This window comes from Nyctereutes procyonoides, unplaced genomic scaffold, assembly GCF_905146905.1.
Source record: "Nyctereutes procyonoides isolate TBG_1078 unplaced genomic scaffold, NYPRO_anot_genome, whole genome shotgun sequence".
In the NCBI taxonomy this organism is placed as follows: Eukaryota; Metazoa; Chordata; class Mammalia; order Carnivora; family Canidae; genus Nyctereutes; species Nyctereutes procyonoides.
The window spans coordinates 583,829-605,322 of NW_026575146.1; the positions used below are offsets into that span (position 1 = coordinate 583,829).

General features: G+C 35.0%; 1 protein-coding gene across 5 annotated transcripts in view; it reads right to left on the minus strand.

Moving 5' to 3' along the window:
* HIVEP2 (HIVEP zinc finger 2) overlaps nt 1-21,494 on the minus strand; it is a 193,585-nt gene that overhangs the window by 28,359 nt on the left and 143,732 nt on the right. For all 5 annotated transcript variants that reach the window (XM_055310095.1, XM_055310094.1, XM_055310096.1 and 2 more), the window contains one exon: nt 2,255-2,349. The gene's annotated coding sequence lies outside the window, so the exon portion shown is untranslated. The remainder of the gene's footprint in view (nt 1-2,254; nt 2,350-21,494) is intronic.

Consider the following 21,494-nt stretch of genomic DNA (forward strand, 5'->3'; position numbering starts at 1 on the left):
GTATGAAAATGCTTATTAATGGGGAAATAGTTTCTTTGGACCTCATAATATTATCACAACCCATCAAATGTACCTTGTATATACCTGAAGTTTTAGTTGCATTTTCTCAATACGGATTTACTTGGCACCATAAAAGACACAGTAATGTGGTTAATTATAGCTATATTTCTTTTCTACCGTGTAGATATATCTCATTTTTCATATTCCTAAATATATGTCAAAAATAAATTTCCAGTTTTCCCAATCAATTGATATGTTTAAAAATGTAATATTAGAGCAATCCTCATATGCAAAAAAAGAAAAAAAAACCAGCCAGATATTTCATTCTGTGAGATTTCTTTTTATGGTAACCAAACCCACACAGAATCATTTTTGGCACCCATTGCCAACAAAGGAGAGATATTCCAAATACAATTTCACATTCACATTTAAAATTTTCCCAGTATCTGAGTGCTACGAAAGGAGGGAGATACTTTGTTGGAGAATATGACTCTGGGGTTTCCTGTGGCTGGTGCCCCAGCCTGTAGGAGTCCTTCAGGCAGTAAAGACAGGCATTGTCTGGCAGCTTAAGCACATTTTTCAGAGGGGGATCGTGTTGAAAAAGATATTATCCTCTGCATGGCTATTACATAAAAGAGTTGCCAGTTTTCTAAAAGTGTGCCCTCTCCTTTGGCCACTCTTCATAGTCCCACTCAAATAAATTTGGCACCCAGTTAAATAATTTCCTCAGACAGGCCTTGAAAGGAAAGGCACAGAAACAGCCTCCCGTATAGACCTCAACAGAGGTCTCTTCAGGATAACAGCTGGGTGGGATTGGCAGAAAGGCAGACTTGCTCTGCAGTTGAATAAAGGCTTACAGTATCCAGGGTTGTCAATCTGGGATCTTTTGCTTAGAAAAACACTATCTTAGAAAAAAGCTTTACCTCAGGAAATTAATCATTACTTGAGTGGTGGCAAAAGTCAAGTGCGCATCAAATAATAACATCCTAAATAATAACAGTATAAAACGACTGGCAACAAACACCACCTTTCTACTTCCAAAATTTTAGCAATAAAACATTTTCAAAAATCAAAATGGTTATTTGGTCTTTTTTCAGAATTCGGGGAATATTATGCTTGTAAACAAATATACACATCTTAAAATAGCAATTACTGAATAAAACTTCAGAAGCCATTTCCATATATTTGCTTTTTAAATGCCAGAGATCAATTACCAAATATTTTAAGAAATACATGAGCATCTCAGGGCACAATGATGGTCTCACAAATCACTACCACATAGGAGGACTGGATAAGGGAAAAAAAGATCTACAAAAAAACCGTGACCATTGCCAGAGTCCAGCTGAATACAGACTTATTTCCACAGGATGATTAAAAAAAGGCACCGTCCTGAGAGCCAAATTCATTATAAATGCTTCTTTTATTAGTAAAAATCCCCATAACAACCTTAGTTCTCCCTAAAATAAGCAAATTGCCAATACGAGGTGGATACTTTATATTATATAAAACTCTGCCAAGCAATTGAGAGAACTTTTGGAAAAAAGTAAAAATATTTTGATGAATACCCTCTAATTTGACATATGTTAAAATCCAATTTGATATTTAAAAGCTAATGGAAAACTAAACTATATTTTTTTCCACACTCGCTACACTGAGGGTATGATTTCAGATGTTTGTATCATTTGCATATTTAGTCAAGGCATTTATGACTTATTTTGACTGCAGCCTACTACTTTCATATTTTGTTCAAAAAGGTTTTTGCAATTTTTTTATAATTGTGGTTTTGTTTCCCCCGTTGTATAGACAAAGTAATTAGGATTCACTAAGTAGAATTTTAAATAAAAATAAACTTTGCCAGAAACAAATTCTCTTAAATGAAGCTATCTCCATTAAGGGAATTATAATTAAAACTGGTTTGCAGGACGCCTGGGTGGCTCAGTGGTTGAGCACCTGCCTTTGGCTCAGTTGTGATTCAGGGGTCTTAGGATCTAGTCCCACATCAGGCTCCCTGCATGGAGCCTGCTTCTGCCAAGAGACACAGAGGTGTCTCTCATGAATAAATTAAAAAAAAAAAACAACTGATTTGCAAAACAAAACTTTCACAACACTTTTCTCTCTAGAGGGCATACACACTGTTTCCTCCCAGATTTAATGACAAAAAAAAGTTGGTTTACATATGGGTACATGGCATGCCAAAGCTGCTTTTCAAGTTAAATGTAAAAACAGTTATAGTAAAGTAATTTTAGTTATTAACCTGTTATCCACATAGCAAAAAACAGCATCACAACCATTAATACTTTCCACGATGCCGACTCTCCTCACAGGAACTCATGCACAACTTCGGGGAACCTGAAAAATGAACAAGATTTTTTTTTTTTTAAATTTTTATTTATTTATGATAGTCACACACAGAGAGAGAGAGAGAGAGGCAGAGACACAGGCAGAGGGAGAAGCAGGCTCCATGCACCGGGAGCCCGACGTGGGATTCGATCCCGGGTCTCCAAGATCGCGCCCTGGGCCAAAGGCAGGCACTAAACCGCTGCGCCACCCAGGGATCCCAAGAAGATTTTTTAAATGATGGTACTTGTAGCCAGTTTAAGAGGCATGCTTATTCTTCATTCACAGAAACTGCTTTCCTTGAGGAAAGAAAATTTGGAAGAGGATCTCTCAAGAAGACATTTTTTTTCCAAAGAAAAAAATTTCCTTTCTTTTAATGTAGTTCAAATCTTTTAAACAAGTACTTGTATTCAAAAGAGAATTGCCTATACCAGCAAAAGTGAAGGCAATTAGGAAAATAATGGTAGAGTTATAATTTAACATATTAGAGCTAGAAATTATGCCATGGCAGTGCATGACACAGTTCTGCCTTAAAGCTGAGATTCTCACAAAACTTCCTTTTGTGCATCAGCAACTAAACTCTACAGGACAAAGTCTCAGATAACCTCGTAGCGAATTCTTTTCTATAGTTTATTTCAGCAATGTTATGTTCTGTGCTAAAATTAATTTCTGAAATAAGAAGCCAAAACCAACCAAGTAAAATCCTTAGACTTAACAAGAAATAAAGAAAGGGACTTTCTCAGAATTAATATTTATCCAACTTTAATCCAAAGAAATGCATGGAAAGTCTGTCAAACTACTTAATCCAAATAGATTCATCAATCAACCATCTTTTTTTTTTAATTTTTATTTTATTTATGATAGTCACACAGAGGGAGAGAAAGAGGACACAGGCAGAGGGAGAAGCAGGCTCCATGCACCAGGAGCCCGACGTGGGATTCGATCCCGGGTCTCCAGGATCGCGCCCTGGGCCAAAGGCAGGCGCCAAACCGCTGCGCCACCCAGGGATCCCATCAATCAACCATCTTGAGACAGTTATCTCCCACTATAAAAGGTCCATATAAAAATATTACTACACGATCCTTAGATGGTTTTTGTATATTTGTTCATTTTTTCAAATACTGCTTCTTCTTCCAGACAAGTTAATATCTCACAGGAAGAACTAAAGATTCAAGACATGGCAAAATGTGAATTAATCCAGTCCCACTTCATGTGAGCAAAGTGCTTGAAGGAAGTAGTTTGCTTTAACTACTCCCCTCCCCACCTTTTCCACATCACCACAGTAGCACTTCAGGACACCCTGTGCACTTTGAGACGTGAATCATTATATGCAAGTAGGCCCACTTGGTTCCTCAAAAGACACAAAAGGTACAAAAATAGCTCTGCAATTGAAGCAAGAACCTCCTCAGCAGCCAGATGAATGTGGGTGGTCAGATAAGATTCCGTTGCTGCAAAGGGCAAATTATTAAGCAAATGCTAGATTTATTTTCTTTTTTAAACTATGTTCTTCTTGCCTCAAATCAACCATTTGCTGGTACTTAAAATGACAGTTGACAACCTCTACTATTTTCCAAATTGAAAAGCTTCATCCAAGGCCAAGGAGCATGATTGATTAAACACTGAAAAAAAAAGACATATATTCTATAAGATAATTAACTGTATCTATATTTTTAACAAACCAAATAGCACCTCTTTTAAAAAAAATAAGCTTTAAAAAAAACAACAACTATATTTTGGAAATATGACCTAAAGTAAAGTATGGCATGCTTCAGAAAAAAAAATTAATAAATCACAGAGCTAGTTTGCACTCAGAGCAAAATTCACCTATGACATAAATGGGCCAAGATTCTACAAATATAGCTATTTATAGGGAACAACAACTTGCAGTATTCAGTGACTATCTATGATTGGCAATCCCATAGTCACTAAACTAAAAGGTAAGCAGGAGGAGAACATAATCCTCAGAAGGCCAGCACTGAGACTCACTCCTTCCAACTGAGTTGCAACTCTAGACAGGCACCCAACCTTTCCCTATCCCAGAAATCATCATTCTTGCCAACAGCTTCCACAGGCAAAACAGAGCACAAGAGTATCCCTCAGACAAGCTGTGACAGGGCAATGTTCCCAGTTCTGACTCCGCTTTTCCAATCTTACTTTCCAGGACTATGGCTACTGGAAATAGGAAACATTTATCTCATGACATGCACATTTATCTGGAATTTTAGACTAGAGAAGATCCCTCTTTCACTCAATAAGAGGATTCAACATTTCTTTTTGTCACATGACTTGTAATTTATGACTTCTTCAATGCTTGGTTTTCTCTTAGAGAATGAAAATTCAGTGGCAAGGGTATTATACTTTTTTACCTTACAGAAACTTCCAGGTAATTAGTATGATCTTAAAAAAAAAGATCTGGGAGATATTAACATGAAAGATATGACACCAACTTCAGTGATTTCATACAAATAATTTTGTTGCAAATTAGAATAAGGAATAGCCTCTACAAGGGAGGCAATTATTACCTTTACCATAAAGGCATGAAGGTAACCATCTCAGAAAAGTACTTTTGCATTAATTTTAAGTGAGTTTTTTGTGCTTGTTTCTCAAAATATAAGAAAAATCTCCCCTTGTGTAGCTCTTGAGAATGTAGTGTGACAACTTAGGTTTATGTTCCCTAGAAATCAAGAGTTCACACAGTATACTCAAAAAATGGAATAAAGGAGGAGAGATTTTCACATCTTTAAGTATACTTTTAGGCTATTAGATTCATAAGAAGTCTTCAAGCAATGAAACTTTAATATTTAATAAAACTAACCATTTTATTTCAGGAAATAGTGTTAATGGATCTTGTTAAATATCCTCAGGTCATTTAAAATTCACTCCTAAATTTGGGGTGAAAATTATCTTTCAATTTACTAACGAAGCACAGACTGATTTTTCTGTCACATACAGATTTACAGGAGAGTTCCTTAAAAATATTTTCCAATTTCCCCATCTCCAATTTGTAACAAACACTTGGAAATTTTGAGCATTATTGTTTCTGTCCCAGGGTTTTCTCAACCTTTTTACCCTTAAAAAGTCTTGGCATTAGATATTTATTCTTGGATGCTTACAAAGTATTGTCACTAAGCTAAGCAAAGAACATACATGCTACATTTTTTTGTTTTGCTTTGATAGTAGATGATAGATAGATAGATAGATTTTAAAATATCCATTATTGCTAGGATCCTTTTTTATTTCATTTCTCTATTCTTCCACATTACTTTAAGACAAGTTATGGCTTAACTTGGCAAACTTCTTGCACAAATATAAGTACCTTCCATCATTCTTGTTGTTTTTCCTGAGGTTAAACAAATGCACACTAGATCATAATTTTAGTAGAAGAACTGATAAGATAAACTGGCTGGATTTTAGATGAGAGTTGTCACAATTAAAAATAATTATTTTTATCAACTCTATGAAAAAATGGCAAATAGGATTGGAAGCAAGATATGATTCTTATATTTTTCATTTAAAAGAAGTGTTTAAATATGACATGTTTAAAAGAATGAACACTGCACTTCACACACTGAAGAAGAGATACTTATATCTACCAGTAGTAAAAGAAATTCCAAAATAGTAGGTAAAGATGGAAGAAGGGTACTTAATGAGAAACATATGTTCAAGATACACATTATTATTTCCACCAGTTTTTTGAAGGGAGGCATCTTTTCCACACATACACATAAAAAAAAAAGTAAAGAAATAAGCAAGGGAGCAAAAAAGAGGCTCTAAATGGACCCCTTGTTCCACCTTGGAGTGTCTGGAGTGGCAAAGTATGAGGTACCTGGGGAGGTGGTGGAGAAAGCAGGCGCAGGTGGTGACAATACACACACGCACACATACTCAAACTCACATACTCTTTGATGAGTGTGATAACTATACACTTTGGACCTTTGGAAACAATTTGTAAATGAAAGTGAAGGTTGGGGCTAGGTTTGAAATGGAAAGAAGGAGAAAAAGGATGAAAGAGACACAAATAGGAATAGGAAAAAGTAGTAATTTTTGGAACATGGGGCAATTTATTACCAGGACAAGGCAGAGGCTCTGAAAAGTCAAAAGATGTGTGTGGGAAAAGGGAGTTTCCACAAGAGGAAGTAGGAGCAAACTGAGTCACATTCACCTATTTTGTCTTTTTGTCTAGGGTTCTGGTTCTAGAAACTGCTTGTAAAAATGATCCTAGAGCTACCTGTGGTCTATTGCTGCTTCTCAGCAGGTAGTTGGTGCTGGAGCATAGACAAGATACAAAATAAAATAAAACATTGTGTAAATTAATACTACTATAAACAACCAAAAAAGTAGGCACGTGCAAATTAGGGATTATACCTTAGGCCTCCTTAACTAGGGTTTTGTTTTTTGTTTTTTGTTTACTATCTTATGACACTTTTAGGCACTCATCAGTGCCTACTATGTGCCAAGCTGTGGGCTACTTATGGGCTAAGTTCACAAAATACAAAACATAAAAGGCAAGTTCTAAACTCTCCATTTAAGACTTCAGAGACTGGCAGGGAGACATTTGTGAACAAATAAGTTCAACAAAGTGTTTTAGGAGCTTGGACATAAACATAAGCACAGTACAGGGAGACCACATAAGAGGGAACGGTCAATTCTATCAAGAGAATTAGGAAAGGCTTAGTGAGGCAGTGGTACTAAGTCTTTACAGAAAACTATGCAAATGCACAAATGTACACAGTTCTCAATGTTAGGCTGAGAGATAAACACATTTGTCTGATGAAATAAAAATATAAGACTCTATCATTCCAGTTTCTCTCTAATTTTGTATACTTTTAGCATGGTCAAATGTTAGTTCACAGAGTTGCTTAAGGAATAAGGTGTTCTAGTTAATACCTTATGGCTAGGTAAAGACCACAGAAAGAATGATTTTTGTTTTAACATCTGCTAGTGATTATTTTCCAAAGTACATTAGCCTTCTCCTTGAGTTAATTAGAGTCTCCTGAACATAATTTAATCTTTCTTTGATGATTCAGTATGGAATAGCGCTCTCTAGTCCTCACTCTGCATCTGGGCTGTGATCATCTGGTATTGGCAATGCAAACTTCTCCCCACATGTGTTCCTAAATAAGCACATGTCATACTTTCCAAGATCACAGTTGTAATTGAGATTTGTTTTCTTGACTGCATATTTGATATCAAATAAGTCACATTTGACTAGCTTGTTTTAGGAGGAGATATATAACTATCCACTTCTGTGACCATTAATTTTGAGTCTCTTCTAAATCAAACAGGGAGTATTAAGTACTATGAAGCATTTTAGAAATCATCTATCCCATCAGCCAACTAACAGAATAAAAAGGTGAGAACCAGAGAAATCAAAAGATTTCCTTAAGGATTTACAGGGCATTAGGATGGGTTAGGGCTATCGTTTAGGTCTTCAAACTTTCAAGTCAATTATTTCCCACTCTCTACACTACTTCCGCTTATTGAAATTTCATTAATCTGGACTAATTGCAGAAACTGGTTGAAAGGAATGAAAACTGAAGACTAAATAGCATGACCTTAGAGTAAAGACATTATCATCCATAACTTCATAACTTTAAAATGAATTGGTCAAAGAAACAGAATTATCAGTATCTCAAAACCAATGCTCCCATTGAACTAATTATCAATTTTTACAGAAATAAAATGAGTTCAAGGAAAATTTTAATGTTTCCAAAATGAGTAAATGGTAGCAAAGTTAGTTGTTAAAATAATCAATTTCTACAAGTAGTACACAGTTTTGTAACAAAAACAAAAATGTTTATTTAATTCTCGAACATTTTCCAGCATAAGCTATTTTGTTATCTAGCTTCTTATGTTCTTATAATTAAAAGCTTTTTTAAAGTAAGTATTTTAAGTTAAGTTATGAGATTATCTTCCCCAAAGCAAGGATAGCTTTTTCATTGACAGCCAATAAAAGTAAGTCCCTTGGTTCATAATACCAAAATTTCACCAAGGAGGCCTGTGGAGATACAGTAACCCTATCTCCACAATTATTGTTTTTCTGGCAGAATGGTGTATGCTGCCTTGTTTTTTAAAAAGGGGCAGTGCCAGTTAGATGTTTTGTATAATTAAAAATCTTAGGGATCCCTGGGTGGTGCAGCGGTTTGGCGCCTGCCTTTGGCCCAGGGCGCAATCCTGGAGACCCGGGATCGAATCCCACGTCAGGCTCCCGGTGCATGGAGCCTGCTTCTCCCTCTGCCTGTGTCTCTGCCTCTCTCTCTCTCTCTGTGTGACTATCATTAAAAAAAAAAAAAAAAACCTTAGTATTTTTGGTGCAATTTTAAATGGGACTGTTTTCTTAATTTCTCTTTCTGCCTCTTCATTATTAGTGTATAGAAATGCAACAAATTTCTGTATATTGATTTAGTATGCTGCAACTTCACTGAATTCATTTATCAGATCTAGCAGTTTTTTGGTGGTCATTACGGTTTTCTATATATAGTATCATGTCATCTGAAACTACTGAAAGTTTTACTTCTTTCTTACCAATTTAGATACTTTTTATTTCTTTTTCTTGTTTGATTTCTTGCACCAAAAATAACAAAATACTTAGGAATAAACTTAACCAAGGAGGTGAAAACCCTGTACTCTGAAAACTATAAAATACTGATGAGAGAAAGTAAAGACAATAAAAACAAATGGAAAGATACTCCATGCTCATGGGCTGGAAGAACAAATATTGTTAAAATGAGAAATATTGAAAGGGATTAAAGGGGAAAGGAGAGAAAATGAGTGGGAAATATCAGAGAGGGTGACAGAATATGAAAGACTCCTAACTCCGGGAAACGAACAAAGAGTAGTAGAAGGGGAGGTGGGTGGGGGGTTGGGGTGACTGGGTGACGGGCACTGAGGTGGTCACTTGATGGGATGAGCACTGGGTGTTATACTATATGTTGGCAAATCAAACTCCAATTAAAAATATATATTCAAAAAAAGTCCATATTGCCCAAAGCAATCACAGATTTAATGCAATCCCTATCAAAATATCAACAGCATTTTTCAGAGAACAAGAACAAATAATTCTAAAATTTGCATGGAACCACAAAAGACCCTGAATAATCAAAGCAATCTTGAAAAAGAAGAACAAAACAGGAGGTATCACAATTCCAGATTTCAAGATATACTACAAAGCTGTAATAATCAAAACAATAGAGTACTGGTACAAAAATAGACACATAGATCAATGGAACAGAGTAGAGAGCTCAGAAATAAACCCATGATTATATGGTCAATTAATCTTTGACAAAGGAGGCAAGAATATGCAATGTGCAAAAGACAATCTCTTCAACAAATGGTGTTGGGAAGACTGGACAGCAACATGGAAAAGAAACTGGACTACTTTCTCGCACCATACACAAAAATAAACTCAAAATGGATTAAAGACCTAAACATGAGACTTGAAACCATAAAAATCCTAGAAGAGAGCATAGATAGTATTTTCTCTGACATCAGCCATAGCAACATTTTCCTAGATATCTCTCCTGAGGCAAAGGAAACAAAAGCAAAAATAAACTATCAGATTTACATCTAAATAAAAAGCTTCTGCACAGCAAAGGAAACTATCAACAACACTAAGACAACCTACTGAATGGAAGAAGATATTTTCAAATGACATATCCAATAAGGAGTTAGCATATAAAATATAAAAAACTTATACAACTCCACACAAAAAATACCCAAATAATCCAATTAAAAAATGGGCAGAAGAAATGAACAGATATTGCTCCAAAGAAGACTACAGATACCTAGTAGACACATGAAAAGATGCTCAACATTACTCATCATCAAGGAAACAAATCAAAATCATAATGTGATATCAGTTGTAAGAATGGTTAAGATCAAAAACACAAGAAACAATAAGTGTTGATGAGGATGCAGAGAAAAAGGGACCCCTGTACACTGTTGGTGGAAATGCAAATTGGTGCAGCTACAGTGCAAAACAGTATGGAAGTTCCTCAAAAAATTAAAAATAGAACTTCAACATGAATCCAGTAATTCCACTATTGAATATTTACCCCCAAAATATGAAAACACTAATTTGAAAAGATATATGCACCCATATCATATGTTTACAGCAGCATTATCTGTAATAGCCATGATATGGAAGGAACCTAAGTGTTCATCAATAGCTTCAATGGATAAAGAAGATGTGGTATATATACATAATGAACTACTACTCACCATGAAAAAGAATGAAATCTTGCCATTTGCAACAACATAAATGGATCTAGAGAATATAATGCTAAGTAAAATAAGTCAAAGACAAATACCATATAATTTCACTTATATGTGGAACTTAAGAAACAAAATAAATGAACAACAACAGCAACAAATAAACCAAAAACCAGACTCTTAACTACAGCAAACAAACTGACGGTTACGGGGGGGGAGGGGAGGGCGATAGGTGAAATAAATGAAGAGGATTAAGAGTGCTCTTATCACAGTGAGTACTGAGTAATGTTTAGAATTGTTGACTCACTATGTTGTACACTTGAAACTAATATAATGCTGTGTGTTAATCATACTGGAGTTAAAATTTAAAAAATCTTTTTATTTTCTTGGTTGTGGTACATTTTTATTTTTATATTCCAATTCCTATTTTTACCCTTCCTTTAAATTCCCTCTATTCTATCCCTTAATGTTATTATGGTAGGTAAATAAACACTTCTTGCCAAGTTATCTTAAATATTTACTATAACTAAATATTTGAAGGATAAAAACCAAAGGAGGATTATTTGAACTATACTCTAACAAGAAATATAGCAACAAAGTCATATTCCAACGACCTGTTTTCTCAGGGTTTACCTTTTATAGTGCTTATGCCTACTCTTTGGTTGCTATAGGTATACATAAATAAGGTAATGATTCCTTCTCCAATTTTCCTTTTACTCCTGGATATGCCAAGATTAGCATAAAGGCCAATGTTAGCTTTGGATTGTGTAAATAAAGAGAATGGAGAAAACATTGCAAAATATGTATTATTTTATAAGTATGCATAAAACAGGCTGACCTTGCCTGAGGGAAAATCTGTCTCTCACAGTAGACCCTCCCATGTCAATGGAAATAATACCAAAAGCAATGAATGCACAGTTGAAAACTTCAATTGTATTTCGTATCTCATGATACAAGCAATTCTCAGATGGGAGAAAAAAAAAATTGTCTTCACTCTCCTTACATTAGGTCTACATACAAAAGGATCCCTGAAAAAAGAAATCAAGGCAAAGCCTCTGACACATCATATATATAACCTAACCAGATGGGCCCTGTCTGCCTCTAATAACCAAGCAGCTGAAATAATCAATTCTATCTCCCCTCTTGAAAATTCTTACAGAGTGAGGAAATTGACCCATGTGTCAGTGTAAAAGTATCCAACTTTAGTAAGTCAAAGAACACATCTTGGTTTAGCACTGTCCCTGGATTAGTGAGGCACATAGACTTCAGAATTAGACATAATGTTAGCACACAGTAAACATCCTGAACCTCACTCAGTTATTATTGAAGTTCAAGAAAGCATATGATCAAAAAGGGCTGGAACAACCAAATAAGACTCAATAGAGGTACATGGTTCAAACAGAAGCCAACTTTTATCCAAAAGAAGTAACCAGAATACCTTTAAAGTTACCTATGTTATGTGGTTATTCAGATACTCTCCTAGTACTTTGATAAACTCTGAACGGCATTCATATTTTTAGCCTCATATTGGAATATACCATTGCCCACAAAGTTTAATGCTAGAAAAATACTCAAGTTCCAATCAAGTGTTTATAAGATCCTCTTGAGATAATAATTCTGTCAAATAATTCCAGAATTCCATCTATAGGCCCTGTAACTTAGCCAAATGATATTTTTTCCCAAAACTTTTATATAGTAATAAAATGAAATAAAATACTATTGGAACATAGGTTTCATATTTATTTGAATTTGAATCCATATATTACTGTTTTATTATAATATACATGTAATTTAAATATCATATATTGTATAAAATATATATATTGTATAACATGAAAGTTAGATTAACTTCAGTGAACCTTACCAAGAAAGACTGAATTAAGAATAATGTGCAGGTGTGAAATTCAAAGATAAGTAAGACAAGATTCCTGCCTTCAAAGAGCTTACTGTTTTGTAGGCAAGAAAAACACATAAATAGGCTATAAAAGCAAAAGAGGCATAAAATGGTATTATGGATGCACCAAAACAAAAGGTTGCTTGGGAAAGCTATATTTAAGAAACACCATTTTTGGCCTTGAAAGGCTAGGATTTGGCAAGTAGAGATGCAGAGAAAAGGCATTTAATGTGGACATACTGTTCAAGAGAGAAGGACAAGGGCTGCTGAAGCAACAGTGACTGAAATACTTGAAATACTGAGGTAAAAGGAGGTGAGACTGAGAAGGAAAGGTGGTGGCAGACCATAAAAGAGCTTTATTTGGTAGATAATGAGAGCCAGAAGAGGTTCTGAGCAGATTGCCACAATCACAGAGACACTTTAGAAAGTTCACACTTATAGCTCATCATTTCCCATCTTTTTTTGAACAAATTTCCGCAAATGTGTAGCCTGAAAAAAAAATCAAGATTGAGAAGTTTGTTTTAAGACAAGGGAGATGAGAAGCTAAGGGGGAAAGATCCAAGTAATAAGATAATTAGTGGAATAAACTCTCAGAAAAGTGGGGGAGGGTGAGGAAACTCTAAAGCATAAATTATGGGATCACTTTCAGAAAGAAGAATGGAAACTTTTCTGTTTTAGACTGGAAGGACAGAAGAAATAATGAAGCAAGATTGCTCTTTAAATAGAGAAAAAAGAAATGGAGCAATTTCCTGAAGATGTTTTTTATCCTGCTCAGAAAAGTAGAAGGCTGATCATCTGATGAGGGGTAGGAGAAGGTGCTAGAGTTCATGAGGGCGTCATGAGTTTAAACATCTAGTTGTCCTAAATTCTTAATGCATTTAACCGTCCTAGGAAGAGCACTATTTGTTATTAGGCTATTTAAAAAGAGGATTTTGTACCAGAATATATGCAAAATTTATCTATGTTGATACATATACCCAAATAATATATTATCATTTCAAATATCATAATAAAAGACTGCATTTATCTTTTATTTTTAATAAAACTCTGAGGCTGATGAACTATAAGCCATTCTTTGTGAAGAGTAGATTTAAAACAATTTTTAAAAATTTGTATACTGTTTTTTTTTTTTTTTTTTACTGTTTCTTCAAAACCACAGCTGAAGAGGTCTCTTAAACTGTAAACGTTAAAGTTGATCTATATTGATTTTAGAACTCTGAGTTTCAGGAGATCAAACTATTAGTCAATATCTGGAATATGCATTGGTTATCTTATTGAAATAACTGCATATATTCAAACACATTTGAAATACATTGAAAGTTTAACAGTCATTTGAATCTCTCACAGGACATGGGACAGCAGCTGGCAGAGTAGGAAGTCAATAGATACTTGTCAGTTAAGTGAATGATGAAAAGAATTATATAAATAACTGTAAATAACTGAATGAATGAACTGTGAATACACTGCATGTGTGTATGTGTATGTATGTGTCCAGGACAAGATTTGCTAAATGACTGAAAAAAGCATCATAAACCCTAATCTATACAGCATGGAAGGGATCTTGGCAGGTCACCACCATATCCAACAATCAAGGACACAGAAACGCATTAAAACTTAGTGACTGATCTTAGTGGATTTTAAGAAAATTGAGCATCCCAGAACCTTAAAGAGGATTAATTTTAGAATTTCTGGCTCTTCTCCAGCTACTAAACACAAAGAAAGAAAATTTTGTAAAAGCTAGATGTTATGTTAGAAATTTAGGTAGAAAAAAGTTAACAGAAATATATATATTTTTGCCAAATATTAAGTATAAACATCTAACTGCTTTAACTTTTCTTAAAGATCTCATCTCAATGCAGTAACTAAATTAAGTGATTAAGAGGCTTAAATGTTGTCTCTACCTAAAATGTAAACAATAAAATCTTAATTTAACTTGATTTCTCCAGTTTTTCAGTCTCATTTTCCTGCCTCCTTATTGATTAGAGTGGTCATTTTCATTGCTTAAATTTGTGAGATTAGATGTTGATTCTACATATACTTATGCCAAATATACAAATGTGAAGATCATTGAAAACAAGGGGAAGAAAGATGGTTCCTGGATTAGAACTTGAAGCCCTGAGGTAACACAACAACAAACCTCTACCTTTGCTCTGAACAATGGTCAAGACAAATAAGGCAATGTTGACACCAATGGCCCTCAAGATATAAAAAGTCACCCCCTGGGCACCTGGGTGGCTCAGTCAGTTAACCAATGACTCCTGATTTTGGCTCAGGTCATAATCTCGGGGTTGTGAGAGTGGACTCCGAGCTGGGGGTGGAGTCTGTTAAGATTCTCTCTCTCTCCCTCTCCCTCTGCCCTTACCCCCTTCCTTAAGAAAAATAAAACATTCCTGGGGTTGTTCATGAATATTCTTACCTCTTGCAGTCTCAGAGTACATTTACTGCACTATCAAGATCCCAGTCTATATGCTAACTCCAAGAGAAGAATAGGATAGTATTGAAAGCACTGTAGTCAGATGGCCCAGTTCAAATAAATCATGGATCAAGCTTAGTAGCTTTGTGACCACAAAAATCTTAATGCAAAGGTAAGTAATAATATCAAATGTCACCTACCAATCCTATTCAATTGTGAGAATTCAATGATACATAATGATTCAATGAACCCAAGGCACTTAGTAGAGTTATCTGACACATGGTAATTGTTCAAGTATTATTGTTGTCATTTTTATAGGTTACAACTGCCCTCAGAGACTTAGCCTGGGCCTTGGTCACTCCAATTCCTAATGGAACCAGACTACAGAGCCAATCTACAGTGCCAGGTGACTGCAATGGATAATAGTGGCTCACTTAAGCCTGCTCTAGTAGTAACCTAAGCCCTTAAGCCAAACTATCATCATGTATGTCCCAGGCACAGGAATGAGGGAGGAGTGACTGGCTGCATTCCTCTACATGAAATTTCTCATAGTTGATAGTTATTATGGACTAAATGTTTGTATCTCCCTCAAATTCATATGCTGATGCATTAGCCCACCATGGGGCTATATTTGGAGATGGGGCTTTTAAGGAAATAATTAAAGTTGTAAGGGTGGGGCCATGATCCCATAGGATTAGTGTCCTTAGAAGAAAAGACATCAGAGAGCATTCTCTTACTTTCACTTTCTGCATGCACACCAAAAAGAGGTCCTGTGAACATACAATGAGATGATGGCCATCTACAAGACAAGAGAATAAACACCAACCCTACCAGCATCCTTGGTCTTGGCACATGGTCTCCAGAAATGGGAAAATGAAATTTCTGTTGTTGAAGCCACACAGTCTATGGTATTTTGTTATGGCAGCTTGAGCAGACTAATGTGATAATTAACAAACTTCTACATAAGTACATGAAATTGTTGAGATGAGGGAGAAAATATGCAATGAATTTGAGAAAGAAAATCCATACTACTGTGCCAGTTCTAATACCTAGTAGTTGTGAAATCTTGGACAATTTATTTAGCATTTTTGATCCTTCTGTCTTCACTCAGAAAATAAAAACAAAAATTCTTCCCAATAATGATTGTTATAACCAGGATGTCTGTCATAGTAGGTACTCAATTAACTGATTTTTAAAAAACAATGAGATCAAGGGGGTATTCTGTGAGGAAAAGATATAGTAATTAAAGATACTGTATCTCATAATTCTATATTACTACCTAAGGCAGAATATTGTAATATGCTGTGTTTCATTATGTCAACATTTAGAAAATATTATCATGTCCTAAATATTCACTTTTTATGGTATCACTAGTGATTGAGGTGATTTTTTCAATGTTTTAATCAACAATTTATCAAAGAAAATTGATGATGATTCTACACCACATTTTTTGTTCAATTCAATGGCTACTAAAACATATGTTGTTTGCTACTATAGACAAGGCAAGGTGTCTATTCTAGTTTACTTAGCAATTAAAAAGTTGTATAATTTATCATTTTTAATTGTCTAAAGTGATGATGTGTGAGAAATTTATCTGTTGTCAGCATCAAGAAAAATTTTATTTTTATTGAAAACTGACTTTATAGATGCTACATTTTTAAGCATATTTAGTGTTCCTCATTAGGATGGCTGCTAGAAAGCTAGGATCTAAATTTGGGGCCTTCCTCTAGGAAGTATATAGGCCTTCCTGGCACATATTTTGACAATAATATCATTTCTAGCTCCAAGTACTATTCCTACCTTTGTTTCCTATCATCTTGTACTCACAGTTACTAATATGTACACACATACACACCTCAATAATGGGAACAATTACAAAAAACATAGTAAATGCAGCTGGGAACTGTTTCCAAAATTGAATCTATTTGTATACTTCAAAAGTGTTTGGGCAGCACAATTGTGAAAATGAATTGGTTCCAGGAATATAAAAAGTAATGTGGAAACTCCCCAAATATTTGTCTTTTCCCTTTGCTTTAACCTACATTGATTCCAAGAAAAGAAAGGATTTCATAAATACAACTGCAAAGGTACATATAACACAACTCAAGGGAAACATTAATTATTTTTCCTTCTCTAAGGAATTGCATATGAATAATATGGAAATAATATGCTCAAATTATATTATCTTTGAGACATGGTCAAATTTCCAGCTACTGTCAAGGCTCAGCGGCAGACATGGTAAATGCATCTGACATATTCTTGGACACAGATAACTTACCCTGGCAGATCTACCACAAATCCTGCATGGTGTACTGAAGGGGTCGGATGAATGTTTTTTATTTGTTGAACATCCATAAGGTATAAAATCAGATTTGGACACATGTACTTGAGCAAGTTTAGAATCCATTTGATCAGAAAGCATTTCAAGTCTCAAATCAACCTCTACTTCTAAGCATCAACTATTCTAAATGTTACTAAAATTTTAAACAATGAATTAAGAGTCTAAAAACCATTTTCAGTGCCATTTTGATTAACCAATTTTATGTGATTTAATTTAATCTTTGTTTTCAAATAAACCCAAATGCTAGAGAATGTGTGGGATTCACAATTTTGGGTTTCAGTCAACATTGACCAGTATCCAATATGGACATATTGGCCCAATTTCTACATTCTTCACACTCATATAAATAATTTGAAGATCACAACTTAAACAATGCAGCCAGATGTAATTCACCTTGAAAAAAATTGAAAGCAATAAAAAAATATACACTTTTGTTTCAGCTTTAGGAGCAGTATGCCAAACTCTGCCATCCTATAAAGAAATGGTCTTAATTCACTGACTCCCTTTTACTGATGTTATTTGGAATCTCACTTCATCTTCTCTGATACACCACTGAAGAGCAAAAAATTTGCTTTAAAAATCTCATTAAGAATTCTTCCTTAGCACAAATTCTCATCAAAAAAAAACAAAAGTAGAGAAAAAGAAGCAAAAGCAATTAAGCAAATGAAAACACAGAGAAGATTGCAAAATTAAATATTTTATCATATTGTTTAATTTATCAGGCTTGCTCTGATTTCATTAAGGACCTTAGATAAGGGGCCAGAACTAATTTTATTGCAGCATCTGTTCTCTGATTTTAACATAAGTGTAAATTATTTGAATAGGCAGATTATAATACTTCTTTGAATTGATGAGTAGCAATCCAATATAGAAAAGAAAATGTTTTAATAATACCTTGCATATGTACATTACATTATTTTTCAAAGCTTATCATTTCATCCTCCTAATATCCTCCTAATGTAAGAAGAGCATGAGGAAATCGAGGCTCAGAGATGCGAAGCCATTGTCACAATATTTCATGGGTCACACAGTCAGTGGGCAGTTCCCTGGCCTCCTGTCCCCCCACACAAGGCTCCTTTTGTGGACCAAACAGATCCTATAAATTAGTTTTAAGAGAGCATGTGTGGGATTTGTGGGCAGAAGATACAGGTTTAAGATCCCCTCTCCCATGTATTGACCTTGAGTGGTTTCCCTTACTTTATCTGAGTTTGAATTTCCTCATATGTAAAATGGGAATAAAGATGCTGACCCCACTTTCCAACCCCTCTATTGGTAAAGCCAATAATTGATGTGATATATGAAAGTCAGCTTGCCAGTTTTAAATCACCAAATAGTAGATGTTATTGTAGATACTAATGAACAAAGCAGGTTTTTGCTAAAGAAACTAAAACAGAAGAAATTCAAAGCCCTGAGCCCTAATACTTCCTACTTCCCTGAGTGCCCTAAGTTCTACCAACATAGTAACCAGTCAGAAAGCTTTTTACACGACTAATGTGACTCCTGGATTGTCCATCAAGGTCAGCCCATTTTGAGAGAATAAGGGAGGCAGAAAATTGCAACCCAGGTGAAAAACTGTACAAACTTCCTCTTCCCTTGGTGTCATGCCTTCTTTGTGGGCATGCAGGTAGACCTAAGAAGTGAGAAACACCAACCAAGGTGTTTTAACCATAGTATTTGTGTGATGCCTTTGATAGCAAAGAACAGAGAACTTGATCCAAACTCTACAGCAAAAATATTAACATTGTTGACTCATGATCCGCAATAGTCCACGGGTAGTATGCTTTCAGGCTAGGCTTGATCCAGAGACTTGTGAAGCCTTAAGGATTTGGTTTATTTATTGAGATTCTTTTGACTCTCTTCCCTCTGTGTGTCAGATTTGTCTTTAGGCTGGCCCCTTTCCTGATAGTAGCAATGACAAAAGAGATTCCTAACTTCCTCTTTTCACCACCAAATCAAAGAAGAGAAAACTTGTGGCTTCTCAGGATGAAAATCTTCTTTCATGTTTGACAGGCACTGCCTACTATTATTGACAAGGCCAATTCAGAATTATTTATAATACTCTTCTTGACATAAAGTCACTACAAAGGAAAGGATTTTCCAGGCATATGTGTACATACTCTTCGGGCTCACCATGCACATATGTACACAACAGGAAAACTCTTATTCCAGAAGAGCCCTTTGTTTACAATGTTGGGTGACATCATCTCCATTCACTGTCTAAATGATCTGTGCTCATTTTAGCTTAAAGTCCCAATTACTGTCTTTTTGAAGGAAAAAAAATTAGTAAATACAAATAACCAATATCAAAAATAAAAAGGAGGACATTACCACCAATCCTACAGATTCAGAGGATAAGAAAATATTATAAATAATTTTATGAAAATACATATGAAAACTCAGTCAAAGGGCAAATTTCTAGGAAAATAATTTAATAAAATTGACTCAAGAACAAAAAGAAGAAAGTATTTCAAATGTATTACTTTTGATGAGTTAACAACTCTTTCCTTTGTTCCATGCAAAGTTGTGAAACAATTTAGAACTAAATGTTTTAATTCAATTTGGATTAATTTGTGTAGAACAAATTTAGTTAATGCCTAAAAATATAAAAAAATAAAAATTCACCCTCCAGAATTTTTGAGCATAACCATTTCATACTCTATTTTGTGTCTCATAGAGATCAAACCAAATAACAATATAGTTTCTTGACATTTTCTTTGAGATGTTTTTGTCGGAGAAAAAAAGCTGACAAGAATATGAACACCCTCCATTTATAGTAAACCGTTGGTGAGGAGGTACTATTTATAAATGTTTTCCATACGATGTGCTTAGGGTTTTGGCTTCTGAGTACTATGCCCGTATTGTTTCTTTTCTCTTGCTTTTTTTTCTTATGAGTAAGGAGTTCCACCCTCAGGTCTCCTTTTCTTTATAAGAAAAAAAGACAGGAAAATCTACTTAATGAAACAAGTCATGATAGCAGATATTCCCACAAGCTTATTTATTATACCACCCTCCTATTAACTTCTCTCCAATTTCTGAAAAAAGAAAATGGATCTTACTGTTAGCACCTTTGAAGAGAAGGGATCATAACAGTCAAAAGGACCATGGCCAAAATTTTTTTGAAAAAGCTTACGGTAAATATGCCATGTGTATTCAAGGACAGAGCCTTGTCATTTTTGTGGACTAAGTATCACTAAGCAAATGTGAATATTTAAGAGTTTTTAACGGTGTCAGTGATTATCTACAATTTTTTAAGAACATGTATTTATTTATTTTAGAGAGAGAGAGCAGAGGGAGGGGCAGAGGGGGAGAGAGAGACAGAGAGAGAGTGAGAGAGAGAAAGAAAATCCTCAAGCAGACTCCTTGCTGAACACAGAGCCCAATCTGGGGCTCCATCTCAATACCCTGTTTTTACTGTTTTTTATAAAGTAAAAATTATTAAATGGAGTATCTATGTTGCAAGAAGTTCTGTATGTATGCATATATATAATGATATATATGTATTACATATATATATAATTGTGTGTGTGTGTGTATATATATATATATATATATATATACACACACACACACATACTCTGGTCACTAGCAGCTGGTTTCAGAATCAATGAATTAGTTGAAAAAATAACATTTGCTAAAAGCAATCCCCCCTACTCTACCAAAAAAATTATCAATGTTCCAAACATCAGAGCTCTCCAGCTAACTTCTATCATGCAACCTGAAACTGTAGTAAAGTTCAGGGTGGTAGAGGAGCAAACTAGTGACATGAGAAAGAGGGGAAACCTCCAGGCCAAGATCTGGTTAGCAGGAGAGACCAGTCCCCTTGTAAGCTGGCAAGGAATGATACATCAAGACCAAACCCCTGACATTCAGCCCCTGACCCAGACCCACTGATTAATCTGGAATTAACCACTTTCACCTGGTACATGAAAATCCACTTATCACTTAATGTCAATGAATAATGGCTTCTCTTCAAATGCAGGTCAAACAGCTAAAGTCAATTTCCAGCAACCTCCGCCCCCCCCCCAATGTGATTAAAACCTTGTTGCCCAAGAACTTTCCCAGAAATCTGATTAAGCAGCAAATATTTTCCCTTTTCTTCAGACTTAGTGTCTCAGCTGCAACACAACTGGATGGCAGCAGAAAACTTTGAAAATGTCTGCATTTGCCTGGTGTCAAAAAAACTCTTAAACATTCGCAATAATTGAGGCCTGAAACCCAGGAAAGAAAGAGTCATCAATCACATCCAGCTGCTGAAGTGTGTCTCTATTACTGCAATTGTTAGATGCTTATCAAACTTT